We start from the raw sequence: 9,626 nt of genomic DNA, 5'->3' as shown, positions 1-9,626 counted from the left end.
CGAAAAAGTCTAACAAATGAAATATCCAATTGTCCAAATAAAGTGAACCCCAACACCCAATTTCCATCTACCAGAAGGGGAAATAAAACAGGGGCAATTAACAGGGTCTGTTTATCGGCTGGCTCGCCTCTCCAGGAGGACACAAACTTGCTCCTCTAGACAGGCCACGCAGTGCTTCAATGCACGGCAATTGTATCCACAGGGGGACAGCAGTGCTATTAAAAGAGGTGCGGCAGCGGGCGGCTGCCAGACGGTGGTGCTATAACACTGGAGTGGGTGGCTGGGGCCCGGGGCATTGGAGGAGGCTGCAGCTGTTGCCGTCTCCTACTCCTCTGCCAGAACCACCAGCTGCCGGTATTCTGTTTGTATGGCCTCCAGCTTCCAGCGCCAGGCCTTGCCTGCAACTTCTTCCTGTCCAGTTTCCCTTTGGAAGGAGTAGCTATATCAAGAAGAAAAAACAAGACTATTGTAAAATATACTCTTAGCAAAGCAGTAAGACAAATTAGTTCTACACATAGTGGCAAGGTAGCACTTGCAAGCACAGTACGTAACATTTGTGGTATGTATCTATCCTCCTACTTCCTTGGCCTCTAACCTTTGTGAGAGTTTCAGGCATTCAACCACCCATGCGTCTGATTCCTATCAGCCACCTATGCATGCATGCATGCATCCCACGTATCCTTCTCTGCCCGTCATAGATATTAAATCTCACCTGTTCTTCTTCCTTCCACACTTCTTTCCCTTTTCGTTCAACCCATCCATCAAAGTCATCTGATCTGACTTTTAGTCTTTCCCAGCTGAGTAAAAGTCAGATAGAAGAGACCATTGGTTACTCAACACTCCAGCCGCTAATGCTTTTGCTAATGCTAAGTAAACAGTGTCTTCTTCAACCGTTCACAGCAACTTCTTACTTAATAATTCTCAACAGTACAGTATACAGTAAGGGCGGGCGTAGTTCGCGAAGTAGCGCTACGCGAAGCTACACGAAGTGCACTTCGCACTACGCGAACTTCACGTCGCACTACGCAAGCTGCGTAGTAGCATATTTGCACTGTACAAGATGCATTTTCAATGATTGCACAGTATGGACAAGCATCCGGCACTGTGCAATCATTGAAAACGGCATCTTGCACAGTGCGAGCTGTAGTTTTCTGCTGCTCGAGTAGATTTTTACTCAAGCTGCAGCTTTCTCAACGCAAACTGGTAGTTTCTCATTGCGAGCCGTCGCGAGCATGCGCAACGACTCGCAATGATAAACCTGACCTCCCCGCGTTGAGAATCTCGCCGGGATGTCATTTTGCTTGCTCGCGGTCGCGAACATGACATTGAGGACCGCGAACAAGCAAAAAATGACCGCTGCACTACGCTACGCTGCACTACGCGCGTTCGCACTGTGCTACGTGCAGCTCGCGTAGTGCGAAGTTGTGCAAACTTCACAAACGACGCGAGTGTAGCGTAGTGCTTTGCCCAGGGTTGGTATACAGTACACTTTTGCACCGAGCGTACTGTCAATAAGTAAGGATTAGCAATATAACTTACCATCCATCGCCCACCACTGATGCTGGCTCACCCCCTGCAGCTCCTCTTGCAACTAGCATCTTCTCCTCCCTCAGCAGCCATGTTGTCTTCCCACTGGCCCCGGCACTGGTGGTCGGTAGTACGCCTAGAAAAAACATTACACATTTTTTAGATGCCATATACACCTCCCCTATTTTTCCCTAGCAAGATTAAAAAAAATCATACATATATATACACCATACATCACTAGTACAAATCAGGTAGTAGAGTAGACACTAGTAATGTTATATGGTTCCTAGTGTCATTTTAGTTTGTGCTTAGTTAGCCCGAGACATGCACCCATTTTAGCTTTGTCATATTTTTGCGCATGTTACCTTGCAGCTTGTGGTGTAAAACACCTTTGAGCCCACATGAGCTCATGCTGCTACTGTCTGAGCACTGTGTGCAAGGTAAAAAAACAAGCCATTTTGTTATGGAGTTCTGGTGTTAGTCCATATTGCTTATTCATAAAAATGCTACACTTTTTTGCACGACTGAGAAATGCTTGCAATATACTAACGTGCACCATTTTTCTCATAACAGATGGAAGATTCTCTTCTACGAACCAGAGCTTTACAGAGCTTATGATGTAACCAGCACTAGGTTCTTTTAAGGTGAGGGGTCCCCAGAATTCACTCAGAGATCTGCATTTATAGTTTTATATAAACTATATTCCTACCAAGGGGAGGGTGGTACTTCAACCACTGTTCAGTTATCATGATTTTGCCTTTTGTCTTCTATGGACATGTAGTTGTTGTAAGTGTAACTAAGTGTAACAATGTTTATTGTTTTAATTTTATGCATTTAGCTGTTGGTGCTGCATTATAGAACAACGTACAGAGATTTTCAGTTGAAAATAAACCTTTTGAACTTACATAGACTAGATTGTATTTGGTGTGGACTTACACGAGTGATTGAGCGAAAGGGTGTGCATTGCTACCACGACTGAGAGGTCGGGAGTGTTATGATCTGGGTTGTCTACTCATTGGGCATCTTGGGAGTGGTTCAGAGAGCTAATAGTAATGAAACACTATAACTAGTTAGTCAAGGGATTCTGGTGGGTTCTGATTGAGGTGTGAGGAAGGTCCAACCTCCCATCACCAACGTCCTCTTTTCTTGTGCAAAGTTCTGCATGTGCAGAATCCCTACAACAGTAGTATTATGTCCTATCCTATCAAAAATAATACAATCTGGTTGGGCATTTTGTTGGTGGGAATTGTCGAAAAGCTTCAAGATTAAGAAGACTAGAAGTAGTAGAAGAGGACAACCCAAAGGACTGGACTCAATGGCTAGAGCTATTGGTGAATCTTAGTTTTATTTAAAACCTTGTTGTTGGACCTGGGCCTTTTTGGCTGGTTTACCCCTGAACTTTTTGCTTTTGATGGCGACCTGGCATTCGTGATTTCTGGCTTGGTTCACTTTTTCCCTGTGTCCCAGGGTAAAGTGCAGCGTGTGTGTAGTGAGGTTGGCCTGGCCTCCCATAGGAATGCATGGGGAATGTATCATGTTAGTTCCTGATGTGTGGGGAGTGCAGGCTCGAGTTTGGTATGTGCGGACTCGTGGAATTGAATGCTGCGCAATGATGTGTGCAGCGTGATTGTGTCTGGTGTGGAAGTGCTACTCCTAGAAATTGGCATGTTTGTGTAATTTGTGTCTGGCTTGTGATTGGCTGGAGCTGGCTGGGGAGCCTGGCTCCATGAGTCATGACGGGTCTGCCCCGGTGGTGAGTGTTGAGATTACCATGAGTGATGTGAGGGAGGAGTACACCTGGGACCTGAATAGGGCTGGGCTTTCCCCACACAATGCTGGCTCCGCCCCCTGTGGTGTGTCTAATGTCCCTAGCCTGGCCAGTAAAAGGAAAGGGTGGTTGAGCACATCAGAGTGCTCCAAAACCAGCTGCAACTGGTTTTCCCCCCACCCTGCACACAGACAAAGGGATGTAATGTATAAAAAGGGGCTGTGTCCCCTTATAAGTTGTTCTCTTCCTGGATCCTACTTTGGAGGGGGGCCTGCTGCTGCTGAGCACCAGGAGGACCGCCACTGGGGATTGCCTCCCTGCCTAGGAGGACCCTGTGAGCTGGCACCTGGGCCCAGCCTTGCCTCACACCTCCTGAAGGACTGTTTGCTTTTCTTTAGGGTCTTTGGAGCGCTTTATTTTTCCTCCAGCGCCTGGGAGCGCTTTAGTTTTTCCCCTAGCGCTTGGGAGTGATTTATTCTGGGACTGCTGGGGGCCTGCAGCGCAGAGAGGCTGTGTGGGGATCCCCCTTTCTGCTAATTTGCAGCACGGGTGCCCACCCCGCATTGCCTGCCGCTTGTGCCCATCTTCTTATTTATTTATTTCGAGGGAGCCCACCCCACGCCAGTGTCTAAATCACCGTCGCCGCCGCCTGGAGATCATCAAGGAGGCACTGCGCCCGCCTCCCTTCCAAGGGCCACGCTGCCATTGGCGGCCCTTAGTACAGGAAGCCAGGCACCAGACGTCCAGACGTGGGCGGGTCCAGCCGATTCTCTCTTCCACTTACCCCGGTCTGGGGAAGCCCAGGGGAGCCTCTCAAAAGACAGGAAGTAGCATGTGAGGCTGCCGAGCTCCCGTGCAAGGGGAGAGCCCCACCTGGGGCAGAGGGCGGCCTGCTGCTGATAGGAGAGCCCTGCCTGCCAGCCAAGGAGAAGCGTCTGACGGCGGAGAGGGAGAGCTCTGAGGAGCAGGAGCTCTCCTGTGTCCCGGGTGGAGAGGAGCAGCGTGGGAACGGCGAGGAGCCCTCGCCACAGCAGCCCGGTGGAGTGTGGGTGTCTGGGGGCTCAGCAGTGGTTCTAGAGCGGCCCCGAATGGCAAAGGGCCGCTCCATCGTTCAGCGGCAGCACCCTGGGGCATAGTAGGTTTGGAGCCCCGAGGCTCCCAGGGGCATTCCTGTGAGATCGAGTCCCCAGAAGCGGGACTCAAACAAAGGCACAATTGTTGTGAAGAGCCCACGAGAGTCTCACGGGGGCAGATTGTTTATTCTAAGCCCACGAAGGCTCGTGGGGGCATATTTGCTCTAGGTCCCCTGAGGCTCTTGAAGGCCAAATTTTTTTTCGAGTCCAAGAGCAGGACTCCAACGTCTGGCCAGCATTGTTGTTTAGAGCCTAGAAGGCTCGGGGGGCATTTTGTTTATTTCGAGTCCCCAGAGGGTGGACTCCAACCTTGGGGCCACATTTGCTGCAGAGCCCACGAGGCTCCAAGGGGGCCATTTTGGTTACAAGAGCCCACTAGAGGCACCAGGTTCCCACGTTGTTTTGGGCCCCTTGTCCCTGTGGGAGCCCAGAGGAATTCTACAGCTGCCCAGCACTTAGTGGGCAGCTGCTACGTTTAGGCCCCTGCACCTTTCTTTGGTTACCTGCGCAGCCTGCCCTAACATTTGGGACACAGGGCGTCCTAGCCCCATGAGAGGTCAGTTGGCCTGGGGACAGTCACAGGTTGTGGCTTATGTTATTCTGCGCAATTGTTCTGTGCTGCACCTCTGAATGTGTTTTTATGCGTCATGTGCTTTTCCCTACACCGCTGAATGTATGTTTATGCTTCATGTGTTTTCTTCCCTACACCTCAGAATGTTGTGATGCATCGTGTGTAATGTGTTCATGCCTATACCCCTAAATGTATTGTGATACTTAGGTGGTTGTTCTTCCTAGTACAGGTGTTGCTAGTGAGGTCATGGTGCTCTGCGTGATATTTACCTAAGGTGTTTTAGAATGACGTAGGTGGCATTTACCTGTTACCAGGGAGTACTGGTTGTGTGCTACATGTGCTAATTTTGGTACTACAGTTATGATATGTTCCACGTGCTAGTTCTAAAAGTGTTCTAAAACTGACATCAGTCCAGTTGGCCCTGTCCCATGTAAAGAATCCCCTCTACATTCTGCCCGTGCCCATGGCACCTTGTAAAGTATATGTTTATTATCTAATGTTTGTGGTATAATACAAAGACTATTTTTTATATATACCCTTGTGTGGAGTTTCCTTTGTGCTGGGCTTTGGGTGTTGTTGCTGGGTGCGCGCGCAAACGCTTTACACATCGCCTCTGAGATAAGCCTGACTGCTTGTGCGAAGCTACCAAGGGGGTGAGCAGGGGTTATCTTGGTGGGTAACTTCCTTGCTGTGACTAGAGTGGTGGTTTCTGCCTGGCTTTGGCGCAAGCCTCAGCCAACCAGAAATTCCCATTTCTAACACTTTTAAATAAAGAGTGGCCTACAGGGCAAGCTTAGCTACAGACAGACTAATAGTAGTAGTACAGAGAGTCATTGGAGAGGCAGTTAGAGGCAGGGATAACAAGAACTTAGAAACAAATAGTCTAGATTGAAGAAGAATTTGTACAAAATAGCATTAGGAAACAGAAACAATAGTTCAGAAAAAATAAGGTGCAGTAAAGTTATGAAATAATAATTTTTATTATTAACAACAAGAAGACTTACTGGGGACAGCAGCAGAGCCCTCAATAGAGGAGCGGTCCTGGTCCTGTTCCTGTCCCTGGTGTTCTCCAGATGCTCCCGCCAACTCCGACCCTGTCTTCTTTCCCCTGGATGCTGATCATGAAAGATATAGGAAAGAAAGAGACAAACATTAATAAGTGTAAAAGAAATAAAATAGTTTAAAAAAAAAGTTAAAAAAAAGAATGCTTGAAACAACAATTGCAATAAAATTGACCTATCGAGTCTCTTCGACTAGTAGTAACGGGGGATTCACAGACCGACTAGTTATTATTTATCAACACTAATCCAGTGTTCCATTCTAATTCCAGAATATTAAGCCTAAGTACCACCTGACCTAGCCCACCTATTCAAGATGGGCCAATTGTTCACTAAGGCCTAGATGTAGGTAATAGCAATTTACCGAATGGTAAATACCGAATTTTACAGATTCGGTATTCACTATTCGGTAATTGCTATGTAGGTAAAATAATCGGTAAAAATACCGAATCTGTATGATTCGGTAATTACCGATTCTGTAATTACAGAATCGGTATTTGCCATTGATTCCTATGGGCCTTGAAGCCCATAGGAATCAATGGCAAATACTGATTCTGTAATTACAGAATCGGTAAAATTACCGATTTTGCAAGGGTGACAGGGTGTCACTTTGACACCCTATTGCACCCCTGTTTCTGGCTTGTGTGCCATTTGACACACAGACATGCCCCTAGGGCATGTCTGCGTGCCACATGGCACAGGTGTACATGCACAGATGTGCATGTACACTGGAATTCGTTATTTACCATGGAATAGTATTCCATGGTAAATAACGATTCGGTAAGGGCCTGTGGCACTGATTACAGTGCCACCTACATCTTGATTTACAGAATCTGTATATTTACCGATTCGGTATTTTACCGATTCTGTATATTTACCGAATCGGTAAATATACCGATTCTGTAAATAAAATGCCCCCTACATCTCAAAAGCCAAATACCGGTCGGAAACGGCCGAAATCGGCCGTTTCCGACCGGTATTAAGGCTCCTACATCTGGCCCTAAGTCTGCATTTCAATTGATTTTAGTCCTCAAAAATGCATAGATGGAGGACACATGCCGAAATATTTGCATACACCAAATTGTTGGTTGATTGCTGCTGTTGTTCTGCTAGTGCTAAACCTAATACCACTCACTAAACAAACTACACAAGCTTCTACTAAGGACTGGGGTAAGCAGCACTCATCAGCATGTGATGTAACAAAGGGTGCATCACGTAGACCACTAAAAAATTACCAACTCATAGTAATAAGTAACTAAACCTATCAATCCACCGCTATCTCTTAGTGACAGGATGACAAAGAAAGGACTTGAGTCTCTCTAGCATTATCTAACTTAAGTTCTCTAAAAGAAACTCTTACATAATCATGCTAAGCGAGCGCAAAGTTGCAAACAAGTAAGATTAGTAGCGCCGAGCACCTGTGTCATAACAATCACAGAAGTTTTTTAAACGTAATTTACCTGCAAGGTAAGCAGCAGCATTCTTGTTGGTCGTAAAAAAAAATATTCGCAATATATAACACAGAGCAGATGAACACAAAGTAGTAATATTAAATAGCTACTCACCATCTGTGCTCGGGCTGACAATCACTGGCCATGTTCAGCCAATGATTGCTTTCAGCTTTGATAATGTCCCTGCAGTTATTTGAATCTGTGGCATAGGTTCATGAAAACCACGTACAAGCAGCTTAGCCGTACACAATTCGGCTGTGTCATGTCAAGGTAACTCTCAACCATCGGCCCTCCATTTTTGTGGCATATTGCCGACTGTTTTCCCTCTAAGGTATTACAGCACTGAGCACGACACCTGGGCTGACACTGCTCCTTTAACTACTGAAAGTCACAGAGCACAACCGGTTGCGCGCCGTGCTGCAGAAAGAAGAGATTCTACCATACAGCAGGGTGGGAGGGCCAAGGATGATGTGCTGATGTGTGTGACAGTTTGAGAGTGTGTACATTTATAAATGAGTGAGTGTGTGTGCACAGGGACTGATGAACTATGTGACAAGGAAAGAGATACCTCTGTCTGATAAGGCCCTAAAATTGAATTGCAAGGGAGTGTAGGGAGAGGATGTGGATTTAGGGCCAGGGCAGCTGACCTTCGAACTGAGGAACTGGGTATGCGCCTTGGCATTGGTTCAAACATCCTGTACTTCTGTGCAAAATCACTTTAAAAACATTAATCTGACCTTGTGCAGTGTAACTAATTCTCATATAAAATGCTCCAATACCTATATGTTTGGGCTATATAAGATGAAAAAAATAAACAAGGGCTTAATACATTCCTCAAACTGTTTTTCTTACTTCGTGTACATAAAGTACATGACCTAAGTTAACCAATGACCTACTGTGAAGTCAGGTTAAACACAAGATCATTCATGTCTTCTTTGCACAACAATCATATAGAGATTTGACCCACCCAATGCCTCATGAGGCCTCCCCAAATTTTGCTTTAAAAAATATTTCATGTCTACACTGCAATTCATTAGGATGACGAGCAAGTGGCCGCGCACAGAAATTAATAACATTCCACCATCAAAGTGTCTGAGAGAACCATATTTTATTTGTGTGCCCAAACCACCAAATGATAAGTATTTCAGAAGAACGATATGTTTTAATAGAGCTGGCATTGTGTGCTTATGTTTTAATTTTTTTATTTATTTATAGAAAATCCACAGTATAAAACAGATTAATAAACGCAAGTCACAAAACAAAATACATTAAAGGGAACAGAACAACAAGAGGGAAAAGAAGATAGAAATAACCAAAACATATTATTTTCATCTAGTCAGATGCTCATGCATGACCCCACAGATATAGATGCCCAATTTACGTTTTCTTGATCCTTTGACTAAATATAAAATAAATTCCATATTAAATGTATTGTAAAACCTTACACGACACATTTCGAAAGATGGTGCTGCCGGGTGTAGCCATGTGGAAGCTATGCAAAGGCGTATTTCAGCCACAGCAATAAACACCAGGGGCCTCATTTATTGTTGTGTGTTTATCTAGGAACCAGAGTCAATATTTCCGTTGTATGCCCTTACATGCCTATAATCGATAATATCCATATAATGGCATAAGAATCAGATCCATATTTTAGTAAATCGCTCTTGCAGTCCCAAGCACGGCAAGTGCCACTTCCTTAGATTCCTAGAAAGCACAACGAGTTCTTTCAACAAACCAAACCTGCAGCAACCTGGGAAATCTCTGTTAGCTTTGTTTTGATTTGTAATAGAACTCCTGCGAAGCACTGTAAGGACGGCCAGTTCTTGGTGACATCTTTATTGACGTCTTATGTCCACCCTTACGTCAAACCCGGCACCTTTCAGGTATAAATATACCAATGCTGCCTTAAGCAAACACGCGGTGGTGAATATTGGAGCCGAGCAGCTGTCTACTTTCCGAGAGCCCAGCAGATGCGAGAAGCCCACGGACGCTGCCCCTCCTCTTTGACGCGCTGAGAAAGACGCTGTCTTTTCTCCTGCCGAGAAAATCCAGCCTCCGGCGTTTCCAGCCTACCCTTGCGGGTGACTGGGATATCGAGTCCTGAGAGAGAGAGATAAC

Source organism: Lissotriton vulgaris, chromosome 7, assembly GCF_964263255.1.
Source record: "Lissotriton vulgaris chromosome 7, aLisVul1.2, whole genome shotgun sequence".
Lineage (NCBI taxonomy): Eukaryota > Metazoa > Chordata > Amphibia > Caudata > Salamandridae > Lissotriton > Lissotriton vulgaris.
Note: the sequence above shows the minus strand (reverse complement) of the source record.